Here is a 13,896-nt window from a genome sequence, read left to right as displayed (position 1 = left end):
CATAGATGTTCTTGTGGTGATGACTTCCAGATTTTGGGGAATAATAGATGTTGAATTTTAGAAGTTATTGAATTGGTTTTATTAATGAGTTTAAGTCTTCCGCATTACTTTCTGTTGGTATTATATTGAAATGTTAGGGTTTAGATTGGTTGGTTCGCTCACATAGGAGGGTAAGTGTGGGTGCCAGTCGCGGCTCGATTTTGGGTCGTGACAATAGTAAGCCGCATGATTTTTATTTTTTTAATAGAAAATATACAAATAAATATAAGTTGTATAATATTAAAAAGGATGGTTGTAAATACTTTATTATGTGTACATGATCAACAACTTACCCAAAATAATCACACACATAAATATTGAAACTATATCTACACAAGTACGAGAACACACAACACACGCACGCACACACACATTAATTCATTGAAAAGATACATGTAGAGTTGGGAAGCAACTAAATTTATCCCCTATACTTGATTGTTTGAAATAGACATTACAATTGCTAAAAACTTGATGTAACTATTGCTAGTTTTGCCTAATTTATTTTCAATTAACCAAACTATGCAAGTCCTTTATATAGACTGATACATGTTAAAACTCATTTATTGAAATCTGAATAATTCAAATTGGTTACAATAAAAACACAAGCAACAAAAATTAAAATGGGTTACTATTAATTCGCAAGCTGGAAGAATTCATAAGTGATGTAATTGACCAATACAAGTTTAATTTATCTGTTCTAAATGTGCATTATCGTATACAAAATCAAGTAAATAAAGGTGAATTTTCCTCAAAAGAAATCATATTATATATTTGTCATTTTTTCAAAAATAAAACATATTTTTATTTTATATTCGTCAATTTTTTTCAACGACATCTATTTATAGATACTTTATTCTAGCTTAATCATTAACTAAATTTGTGCTTAAGTACAAAATCTAAGTGAGAATAGTTACATCAAATCACATTAGTTTTATCATGCTTAAGTGATATAAATATTGTGATATTACATATTTATTAATCATTTTATGAGCCAAAATAATATAAAAAATAGATAAACTCTTAACAAATGAAAGATAGTCCGATTTAGACTACTTTTAGCATGTGTGGCAAGTTGTATGATTTTTTATATTTTTAATATATATAAAAAAACGTATAAGATTAAAAAAGGATGGTTGTAAAAGAATTCATTATGTTTACATGTTTAATAACTTACCCAATACAATCACACACATAAAGTTTGGAACTATCTCAACACACGCACGCACGAGCACACACAACCACACACACAACATTAATTCAAAGAAGAGATACACGTGGGTCAAAGAAAACAACTTTGTTTAGACCCTTTACTTGATTGTTTGACATAAACATTACAATTGCTAAAAACTTGATGTTACTATTGCTAGTTTTGCCTTATTCCTTTTCAATTAACAAAACTATGCAAGTCTTTTATATAGATTGGTAAATTTTAAAACTCATTTATTGAAATCTGAATAATTAAAATGGGTTACAATTAAATCACAAGCGACAAAAATTAAAATGGGTTATAATTAAGTCGCAAACGACAAAAATTCATAAGTGATGTAATTGACCAATACATGTTCGATTTATTTGTTCTAAATATGCATTATTGTAACTTCTCGTAACTTGAACTAAATAAGGTTAAGCTAAGAAAAACAAGAATAATCAATCTTGAAAATAAGTAAGGAAATATGAAAAATTTCCAGCTTTCAAAAGTGAGTTTTTGTCATGTTCAAACGGTCATAACTTCCAATTCAGGAGAAGTCTAGGTGAATTATTTATATGGTTGGAAATTTCTTGAGAAGATCTTTCCAATGCCGCCGATTTTGCACAAATCCGATGTCGTATGAGGGGGAAATGTCTTTCGGAAGTGGGTTGTTGGACTGAGGAAAGTCCAATTCGAATTTTAGTAAGGGCAAAGTTGTTTTTTCACCCTAAGTATTTCTTAATTCGTTTTAAGGTTATATTAGGGGTAAAAACAAGTCCAAAATCAGTTTTTCAAATTTAAGAACACTTAGGGTTTGGGAGAAAAGGAGAAAAGAAGAGGAAGACCAAAAATCGTCCAAGAACGTCAAGGATCGTGCCTGGATTTCGTCGGGGGTGATATCTTTGAGGTATGTGGGATCTTTTGTATTGGGTTACTTCACCACACATCAATTTGTTTCATTCATCGAAATTTTGGATTTATTTCATGTTAGGAGATAAGTTCTTGAAAGAACGTTTGATTTCTTATTGATTGGATTGTTGGCCATAGTAGTTATTGATACTTGTTAATTCGAGATAAATTGAGTTGAATCCAGTAGTTATTGATAGTAACAATGGTCCCAATTGTTTAGAGAAATATCCAGAAAGTCTTGGAGAGTTTAGAGGTGGAAAATGAGTTGAAAAATTCGTCAGACGCACCTGGGTAAGGGCGCGCCTACAGTGCGCCAGAATTTGACCTCAGTCAACCAAGGCCTGGTGCGGCGCGCCACCAGTGCGCCAGAATCAGGTCTCAGTCAACTGAGGCTGGTGTGGTGCGGCAACAGTATGCCAAACCCGGCGTTTTTCGTCCAGTTTTCATAGTTTAGTCTTTTAAAGTCCTTCCAAGGTACATTAACACCTTCCTGTAATTCTAATCACTTCAAATGATTTATAAACACCTAGAAATCATCCAAGAACTCAAATCATGATGCTTGAATTCATAATTCAAATTCAAGAGAAGTTAGGATCAAAATCAAGAAACTAAGAAGTCAAGTCTAAAGTTATGAAGTGAGTAAAGGAAAGTTTCAAAGTTCTTTGAGTCTTACTTAAACGTTTAACTTCGTTTTAAGGCTCAAGTTCAAGTCAAGAAAGAGTAAAGAACTGAGTTCATTTCTCAAAAGCTATAATAGAACTAAGTATTCCCTAAGAGTTAAGCTTCAAGTAAGCGAAGAGTATAAAGTTGAGTTCACTTGTCAAGGGTTATAAGGGAAATAAGAAGTCCCTAAGAGTTTAAACAACATGTTTTCAAACTTTTGAGAAGGAAGGGAAGCTAGACTTCCACAGAGCCTATGGCTAGTTTTAATAGAAAAAAGAGGAAACTATGATTTCCAAGAGAACTTTTGAAAAGCTAAGTTTTGAGCACTAATCTCAAATCACAGAATCAGTATGTTTTAAAAACATAAGATATATATATATATATATATATATATATATATATATATATTAGAGTTTTATTGAGCACCGATATGGGGATGCGAGTTTAGATAACTCAAGCGTCCATGTAAACCATATAACGATCATGGGTAGAAAAGGGTCATACTTTTTAGATTAACCCTCTTAATAGTTTACTAGTGAATTCATTAGGCAGTTCAGGTCCTATACTCTGGTAAGGTTAGGATGGCCAGGCAGTTCATAGTTTATATTACATTTATTTTAACTGCGTATATCGAATAAGAGTTAGTAGATCACGAGTTGAGCAGAACCAAGGTAAGTATTCATTCTTACTCCCTCTCAAGCCTAAGTTTTGTTAGTTCTCCAACTCGCATACTCTTACATTCAATGTATTGATGCCAGTTGGTCTGTATCATTTTATGATGCAGACGCAGGTAACCAGGATCAACACTCGGTGTTTCGTTGATCCAGATTGAGCTCCAGAATCAGTGGTGAACCTCTTTGCTTTCCGGAGGACATCAATTTCATTTACTTTTAGTAGTCTAGTTTTAGGATGTTGTGGGGTCTGTCCCAATATCCCTCTTCAATCAGTTAGAGGCTTCGTGGACAGTAAAAACTCTGTTTAGAGTTTGTTTTTCAGTTATTGAGACTTAAGTACCATTTTGGCCAGATTTATGATATGAAGCATTTCTTTTAAATATGTTTCATTCTTGCTTAAGTGAGTTTAGTCTTCCGCTGAGTTAAATAAGCCAGGCCAAGGGTCCGCTTGGAGACCAGCAATGGTCTTCGAGTGCCGCCTAGGATGACAATTATCTTACACAAAATCAAGTAAATAAAGGTGGATTTTAGTTTTCATATTACACATTTGTCATTTTTCCAAAAATAATACGTATTTTTTATTTTATGTTAGTGAATTTTTTTTCCAACAGCATCTATTCATAGATATTAAACTCTAGCTTAATCATTAACTAAATTTGCGCTTAACTATTAAATCTAAGGGAGAAAAAGCTTCATAATAGTTACACCAAATCACATTAGTTTTATTATGCTTAAGTGATAGAACTATTGTGATAATACATATTTATTAATCAGTTTTAAGCGCCAAAACAATATAAAAGAAAATCGATAAACTCTTAACAAGTTGAAGATGTTCCGATATTAGACTAATTTTAGCATGTGTAGTAAGCTGCATAATTTATTTATTTTACTATATTCTGTAAGATTAAAAAAGAATTGTTGTAAAAAAATTTAGTATCTATACATGATTAAAAACTTATCAAATATATTCACACACATAAAGTTTAAAACTATATCTACACATCCACGCACGAGCACATACAATCACACGCGCACACACATGCTCGCTCGCACACATTAATTCAAAGATAATATACACATGGAGCAAGGAAACATCTACATTTAGCTACTCTACTGAATTGTTTGACATGCACATTACAATTGCTAAAAATTTGATGTTTCTATCGCTAGCTAGTTTTGTCTAATTCCTTTTCTAACTATGCAAGTCTTGTATATAGGTATATACATGTTAAAACTCATTTATTGAAATCAGAATAATTAAAATGGATTATAATTAAATCGGGAACGACAAGAATTAAAATGAGTTACAATTAAATCGCAAGTGACAAGACTTCGCAAGTGATGTAATTGGTACAAGCTTAATATGTTTGTCTTAAATGTTCATTATCTTAAACAAAAGAAAGTAAACGAAGGTGAATTTTAGTCAAAAAGAAAAGAAAAATAAAATTATGCATTTATCATTTTTTCAAAAATAATAAGTATTTTTGATTTTATGTTAGTAAATTCTTTTTCCGCAACATCTATTCATAGATATTAAGCTCTAGCTTAAACATTATTTAAATTTGTGCATAAGTATTAAATCTAAGTAAGAAAAAGCTATGAAATAGTTACAACAAATCACATTAGTTTTATCATGCTTAAGTGATATAACTCTTGTGATATTACATATTTACTAGTGATTTTAAGCTCCAAAAAGATATAGAAAAAAATAGATACCCTATTAACAAGTGAAAGATAGTCTGATTTTAGACTAATTTTAGCATGCGTGGTAAGTCGCATGATTTTTATTTTTTTAGTATATAAAATATACAAATAAATATAAATTGTATATGATTAAAAAAAGGATGGTTGTGAAAAAATTTATTATCTATACATGATCGATAACTTACCCAATATAATCATAAACATAAAGTTCGAACTATCTCTACACACTCATGCACGAGCACGCACGACCACACATAGACACGCACACATTAATTCAAAGAAAAGACACACGTGGAGCAAAGAAAACAACTATATTTTGTCCCTCTACTTGATTATTTGTCATAGACATTACAATTGCTAAAAACTTGATGTTACTATTGCTAGTTTTGCCTAATTCCTTTTCAATTAACTAAACTATGCAAGTCCTTTATATATATAGATTAATACATGTTAAAACTCATTTATAGAAATTCGAATAATTAAAATGGGTTCCAACTAAATCACAAGCAACAAAAATTAAAATGAGTTACAATTAATTTCCAAGCGACAAGAATTTATAAGTGGTGTAATTGACTAATACATATTTAATTTATTTATTCTAAATGTGCATTATCTTATACAAAATCAAGTAAATAATGGTGAATTTTAGTAAAGTATATAAAATCGTATTATACATTTGTCTTTTTTTCAAAAATAATTCTTTTTTATTTAATGGAATTTTCCCCCCAGAAATATCTATTCATAGATATGAAACTCTAGCTTAATTATTAACTATATTTGTGCTTAAATATTAAATCTAAGTGAGAAGAAGCTACACAATAGTTACATCAAATCACATTAGTTTTATTATATTTAAGTGATAAAACTATTGTGATATTAAATGTTTATTAATCATTTTTAAGCGCCAAAACAATATAAAAAATAAATAAATACACTCTTAACAAATTAAAGATAGTTTGATATTAGACCAACTAGTATATGTGCCCACACGTTGCGAATTATAACTTTTTTTAAAAAAAAAAATAACAAAATTTATTATTCACTTTGTAATGTTTATTTTAAAAAAAATTACAAATCCATTAACTTATTTATTTGTGCATATTACAGTATCATTTTTATTAACACAAAATTTAATATTATGTTTATAGATATGATTTTAGCAACGCGCGGACGTATATGAACAGAAGAAGACTCCAGGAGCATTGTGATTAAATGTGTTTGTCCGCATATGCACGTTAATACATATATTTTTAGTTAGTAAACACAAAATTTAATAAATTCTTAAAGTATGGCATAAAATTATAATTAATAAATGAACGAAATAGTATCCCTCCTTCAAAATACTTGTCATATTTTTTTTAAAGTCAATTTAATAAATATCCAAAGCTAAAATTTAATTAGATTAAATCAATGTCACGATCTAAAAATGGACGTCATGACACCCGTCTTATCCCACCAAGACTAGTCAGCCTAAAATTCAACCATTACAATAAAAATGCGAAAATTTTACAATCAACTTAAAAATACCCCCAAACCTGGTTGTTACGTGCACAAGCCTCTAAAGTATTACAACTGATTCAAAAGAACACTAGTCTCAGATGAACTTGTTTCTAGAATAGAACAAGATCATGACTAAACAAAAAGAAAGTCCGTTGAGACAACAAACAACTATCTCACAAATCTCCAAAAAGCCTCATAAAAGAAGAGAATGACAAGTATCACAAAAATTCAGGCTCGTAATCTACAAAAAAAAATTGTAGAAGCAAGGGATGAGTACCAAATCACACGGTACTCAGCAAGTAAACCTTTAAACGCAAGTTAAGGGGGTGAAATACCGGTAATCCTACCACCCCAACCGAACCTTCACAACTACAATCTGCATAAAACTCCGTCCAACCTAACAGCTCACAGTTTACATAGCACATAGCTCAACAACAACATTTTAAAATCACATATCCTCAACAATCATACTTTGACAAATTACATATCCTCAACAACAACACTTTAGCAAATTACATATCCTCAACAACAACACTTTAACAAATTACATATCCTCAACAACAATACTTTAACAAATTACATATCCTCAACAACAAGCTTAGTATTCATCAATCACCAATTTCACATAAAGGCATTCACAAGATCAGCAAAACACAATATCAAGTTCAGTAATGATAAGTATGTGCAATGCAATGAAATGCAATACACCCGCTGTCTCTCAGTCCAGGACCCATGGGGAACATATTTGTCCATGCATCCATTCCGGCATGCGATACGACCCTTGATTAGTAACCATCTGGCGCGCAATACGTCCCTCGATATATAGTATCCATCTCGGCATGTGATACGTCCCTCGAAATATAGTATTCGTGGCTCGCAATACGATCCTCGAAATGGTATATCCTCTTTAATTTCTCATTCTTTTTCAATGCATATAACACCTGTCACAACCATGTCTCAGAATAATGCAAATGACATGTTCACAAAAATAACGAGAAGATGACCATTTTCTTAACATTGCACAGTTCACAACAACATCAACAATGATTCAACAAGCCTTTCAAATCATTCTCCATTATCAACACATCACACACAAGCAATTATTCACATTGCCTTTTATTACCCTTTGTTTTCATCATTAGAATTAATCAATGTGGACAAGTCAACTCATCACCAAGTCTCATTACTCGCAAATATATACCACAAGGAAATACACACATTCCATACACCTAACAAGGGTTTAGAAATCCACTTGCCTCAAATAATCGAACAATTACTACGGGACTTGAGCCTTCCCTTTTCCATTGAACTTCCAAACCAATACAATCTATTCAAGTAATCAATCATAAAAAGTTTTCAAAAATAACAACACACATATTACAATAGGTCTAGTCTAGAACCAAAAACTTACACAAACCTAAAATCAAGTTCCTAATTTTTGATGTCAATTATTATGTAACCCTCCTATTGTCAAATTTTGAGTTTAGGATTACGTTCCAACTTCTCCCATATCATAATTCTAATAGTACTAATATAATAAATTACTCCTTATATTCAATGATCTACCCTAATATATCAAAAATTGAATCATAATATGATAATTATAAGATTAAATTGGAAAAACACTAAAAACCCAAATTATGAACATACCTTTTCCGGTTACGGAAAAACCAAAACTTTCACCATTTAAATAGACACAAGTTAATCTCAAAATCCTTTTCTCCATCCTATCCTTCTAGTTATTATGCAATAATTTGATAATAATTATTGAATGATTACTAACATATTATATCCTACCAAACCATGCTTCCCTTTGACCAATATTCTGACGTCATTCATCAACAACAAACCAAATTATAACCTGCTTCATTCTATACCTACCAAACACCTTAGCCGTTAATAGTCTTCTACACATTAATCCACCAACATGACACACCCACCAATAGGAATAACTATCTTAACTAAATTTGAAAACTAAATTGTTACCTCTAACATATAGTAATAATAAAATAACAAAATGTCACCTTTATGCATACTCAATTCATTGTTTAAAGGCAGTGTACCTACCTGAAACATGAAGCTTGGCCGTTCTTTTTCCTCCCGTTCATCCGCCTAGATAAGTTTCCGCCTCCTTTTTTTCTAAATTAATTCTTTATTAAAACGTGATAAAACCCAAATTTATTTTAATGAATATAGCCAAATAATATATATTAAATAAAGGAAAAATTGTATATAATAGCAAACTAATAATCTAAATAAATTGAGTAGCCAGGGTTTGATTTAATTGTGCTCCATAGCAAACGTTTGCAAAAAATTGTCAGGCACCTCTCTCCCAAATATCTCGCTCGCCACTCTCCTCCAATCTCTCTCACGCTTCCTCACTTTTTATACAAACACAAGTGTACAAAAGTTGTTTCTAATTATATAAAGCAGAGAAAATTGTATAACTACATATATTTTTGTTCTCCTCTCTCCCCTCTTCCAGATCTCGCTCGCCACTCTCCCAAATCTCGCTCGCCACCCTCGCCTTTCTCACTTATACAAACAGAAGTGAAATGTATAAATTGTGTTTCTGTTTGTATAAAGCGTGAGAAAATTATATAAACACATGTAAGTACATATATTTTTGTCTTATACACCTATAATTATACAATAAAAATACTCCCCTGCGCAGTTTCTTGTCTTTCTCTCTTTCTCGTTTTATACAATTTTCAAATTGTATCTAATTTCTCTCTTTCTCGTTTTATACAATTCGATTCAATTGTATATTCCTTGTCAAGTCTCTTTTGTCTTTCTCTCTTTTTCTTTTATACAAATTCAAATTGTATATAATCGTTCTATACACTTATAATAATACAATTCGTTTTATATACTTCGTTTTTATACAGTTATCTGCCAAAGTGACTTTCTCTTTCTTGTTTTATACACTTCATTTTATACAATTTGCTCCAACTGTATATGTATAGCGAATTATACAGTTTCTATGTTTGTTATGGAGCGCAATTATGCAAACTTTGCTATAGCATACAAATATAAATTTTTTATTTGCTATATGTGAAAGTTGCCCTTAAATAAATTATGAATTAAGCCCATTAGCCATTAAATAGAATTATATATTTAAAATTACCCTTCTACTAAACCATCGCAATTAGCAAATAGCCCAAAAATTTTAAACCAACTTCACAAATCGAAAAAAAGTGAATCAGGGTAACTATCAAAATTAGTAAAACGGCAAATTTGTATAAATTTTCAAAAATGACCTTCTAAATCATTACAATCAATATTTTTAAAATTAAATTTTAAATACATGGAAACTATAGAAAATATAATATACATTATAATTATTTTCATACAAACAGAAGTGTCTCTGTCTTATTAATAGTAGAGTAGAATCGCACACTTTACATAAAGTTCATCAAAATAAAGTGAGATAATAAATAAATCAATTTACAAGCAGAAATAAATTTTGAAAAGTTAATTGTCCGATTATTATTATTATTATTATTATTATTATTATTATTATTATTATTATTATTATTATTATTAGTATTAGTATTAGTATTAGTATTAGTATTAGTATTAGTATTTAACAATTTGCACTTTTATTTTCAAGTTATATTTCAAAATTCAAATTGAAAAACAATTTCCGTGGAAACTAACCAATATGCAATTTAAATTCATTGTTTTCCAAATTATAATTTTCCTTTTATTAAATTGTATTTTAAAGTAGATATTTTTTAAAAATTATGTTGAATAGGTAGTTTTTCTTTTTTAAATGTATTTCAAAAATAGATAATTGAGTTTCTTAAAATTCAAAATTTAAAGTATTTTCTCACCAATTAATCAAATCCAATTCTTTAGAAATGTGAAAATGTGAATAGAATTTGTTTGACATGTGTTACTCTTTTTAAAGAAGAATGTATATTATTTAACTATAAATAAGAATGTTGTGAAAGATGGTTAAGAAAAATAACACACGTGCACTATATTTAAAATTTAAAATTATTTTTAAAATAAAAGTAATAATTTATTATTTAATTCTATTACATGTAATAATAGTTTTAATTATTTAAAAAGTCTGTCTTTTGTNTAGCATATGTGGTAAGCTGCATGATTTTTTTAATATATAAAATATACAAATAAATATAAATTGTAAAAGATTAAAAAAGGATGGATGTAAAAGAATTTATTATCTATACATGATCAACAACTTATCCAATATAATCACACACATAAAGTTTGAAGTTATCTCTACTCACGCACGCACAAGCACACACAACCACACGCACACATGCATACATTAATTCAAAGAAAAGATACATGTGGAGCAAAGAAAACAACTATATTTAGCCCTCTACTTGATTGTTTGACATAGACATTACAATTGCTTAAAACTTGATGTTACTATTGCTTGTTTTGCCTAATTCCTTTTCAATTAACCAAACTATGCAAGTCATTTATGTAAATTGATACATGTTAAACTCATTTATTGAAATCTGAATAATCAAATGGGTTTCAATTAAATCACAAGCGACAAAAATTAAAATGGATTACAATTAATTCGCAAACGATAAGAATTCATAAGTGATGTAATTAACCAATACAAGTTTAATTTATTTGTTCTAAATGTGCATTATCTTATACAAAATCAAGTAAATAAATGTGAATTTTATTAAAAAAAATAATCATATTATACATTATTCATTTTTTCAAAAATAATATGTATTTTTTATTTTATGTTAGTGAATTTTTTTCCCAACATCTATTCAAAGATATTATACTCTAGCTTAATCATTTACTAAATTTGTGCTTAAATATTAAATCTAAGTGAGAAAAAGATACACAATAGTTACACCAAATCACATTGGTTTTATTATGCTCAAGTGATAGAACTATTGTGATGTTATATATTTATTAATTAGTTTTAAGCGCCAAAACAATATAAAAGAAAATAGATACACTCTTAACAAGTTAAAGATAGTATGATATTAGACTAATTTTAGCATGTGTAGTAAGCTGAATGATTTATTTTTTTAATATATAAAATATACAAATAAATACAAATTGTATAAGATTAAAAAAGAATGGTTGTAAAAGAATTTAGTATCTATATATGATCAAGAACTTATCCAATATAATCACACATATAAAGTTTGAAACTATCTCTAGACACGCACGCACGAGCACACACAACCACACGCACATATTAATTCAAAGATACGATACATGTGGAGCAAGGAAACATCTACATTTAGCCTCTCTACTGAATTGTTTGACATAGACATTACAATTGCTAAAAACTTGATGTTTCTATTGCTAGCTAGTTTTTTCCTAATTCCTTTTCCATGAACCAAACAATGCAAGTCCTTTATATAGATATATACATGTTAAAACTCATTTATTGAAATCTTAATAATTAAAATGAATTATAATTAAATCGCAAGTGACAAGAATAAAATGGGTTACAAGTAAATCGCAAGCGATATAATTCATAAGTGATGTAACTAATACAAGCTTAATATATTTTGTTATAAATGTGCACTATTATACAAAATAAAGCAAACGAAGGTGCATTTTAGTCAAAAAGAAAAAGAAAAATATAATAGCATACATTTATCATTTTTCCAAAAATAATATGTATTTTTTATTTTATGTTAGTGAAATTTTTTTCCCACAGCATCTATTCATAGATGTTAAGCTCTAGCTTAATCATTAAGTAAATTTTGTGCATAAGTATTAAATCTAAGTGAGAAAAATCTACACAATAGTTACACCAAATCACATTAGTTTTATCATGCCTAAGAGATATAACTATTGTGATATTACATATTTATTAATCATTTTCAAGCTCCAAAACAATATAACAAAATAGATACACTCTTAACAAGTGAAAGATGGTCTGATTTTAGACTAATTTTAGAATGTGTTGTAAGTTGCATGATTTTTATTTTTCTAATATATATTTTAAAAAAGGATGGTTGTAAAAGAATTTATTTTCTATACATAATCAACAACTTACCCAATATAATCACACATATGAAGTATGAACTATCTCTACACACGCATGCACGAGCACGCACAATCACACGAACACATTAATTCAAAGAAAAGATACATGTGGAGCAAAGAAAACAACTATATTCAGCCCCTCTACTTGATTGTTTAACATAGACATTACAATTGCTAAAAACTTGATGTTACTATTGCTAGTTTTGCCTAATTCCTTTTTAATTAACCAAACTTTGCAAGTCCTTTATGTAGATTGATACTTGTTAAAACTCATTTATTAAAATCTGAATAATTAAAATGGATTACAATTAAATCACAAGCGAAAAAATTAAAATGGGTTACAATTAATTCGGAAGCAACAAGAATTCATAAGTGATGTAATTAACCAATATAAGTTTAATTTATTTATTCTAAATGTGAATTACCTTATACAAAATCAAATAAATAAAGGTGAATTTCTGTTAAAGAAAATCATATTATACATTTGTCATTTTTTTAAAAATAATGCATATTTTTAATTTTATGTTAGTGAATTTTTTTTCCAACATCTATTTATAGATCTTAAACTCTAGCTTAATCATTTAGTGCTTAAGTATTAAATCTAAGTGAGAAAAAGGTACACAATAGTTACATCAAATCACATTAATTTTACTATGCTTAAGTGATAGAAATATTGTGATATTACATATTTATTAATCATTTTTAAGCGCCAAAACAATACAAAAGAAAATAGATACACTCGTAACATGTTAAAGATAGTCAGATATTAGACTAATTTTAGCATGTGTGGTAAGCTGCATGAATATTTAAAATATAAAAACAAATACAAATTGTATAAGATTAAAAAAGTGGTTGTAAAAGAATTTATTATCTATATATGATCAACAACTTATCCAATATAATCACACATATAAAGTTTGAAACTCTCTCTACATACGCACGCACGAGCACACACAACCACACGCGTACGCAAATGCACACCGCACACATTAATTCAAAGATATGATACATGTGGAGTAAGGAAATATCTACATTTAGCCCCTCTACTGGATTGTTTGACATGTACATTACAATTGCTGAAAACTTGATATCTACATTTAGCCCCATTTTAATTCTTGTCACTTGCGATTAAATTATAACCCATTTAATTATTCAGATTTCAATAAATGAGTTCTAACATGTGTGTGTGTATATATATATATATATATA

This window comes from Solanum pennellii, chromosome 1 (assembly GCF_001406875.1).
Source record: "Solanum pennellii chromosome 1, SPENNV200".
NCBI lineage: Eukaryota > Viridiplantae > Streptophyta > Magnoliopsida > Solanales > Solanaceae > Solanum > Solanum pennellii.
The sequence above is the reverse complement of the archived record's forward strand: the minus strand, read 5'-3'. Positions refer to the sequence as shown.